The following is a 425-nucleotide window of genomic DNA, read 5'->3' on the forward strand; positions in this document are numbered from 1 at the left end:
CTTCTTTTTAAATTTTTTTTCAGCATACCCCTTCTATTTATTTGAAACGGAACGCTGGGAACCCAACATAAGCTAGTGAATTTGTAAATCGTGATTTCCTGATGCCAAATTTACTTAATAGGTACACAATATTTTATATTGTTATTATATTTTATTATAGCCTGTTAGTTGAATTAATATTATAAATTATAACAAAATAACTATAATCGTTATTTTTATTTTTATTTGTTTCTATTGTGATGACTGATAAACAAAGCGTTAGAAATTAAAATCCCATTTTTAGCGGTTTTTTTGTAATTTATCGGTGGTTTTTCCCGTGGCATTAAAGTACTATTGAGAAAATCGAAAAATGACCCCCCTATAAAGTGTTTTTCTTTCTATATGTATTTTTCGAATAAATTTGATATTGTTTTGGTATGATAAGT

The 425-nt window shown here is 26.4% G+C and overlaps 1 protein-coding gene across 1 annotated transcript in view; it reads right to left on the reverse strand.

Annotated features, from left to right (window-relative positions):
• The window catches only part of LOC115034077, a 17,450-nt gene that overhangs the window by 442 nt on the left and 16,583 nt on the right, over positions 1-425 (reverse strand). The gene's annotated exons all lie outside the window — the stretch shown is intronic.

Source organism: Acyrthosiphon pisum, chromosome A2 (genome assembly GCF_005508785.2).
Source record: "Acyrthosiphon pisum isolate AL4f chromosome A2, pea_aphid_22Mar2018_4r6ur, whole genome shotgun sequence".
NCBI lineage: Eukaryota > Metazoa > Arthropoda > Insecta > Hemiptera > Aphididae > Acyrthosiphon > Acyrthosiphon pisum.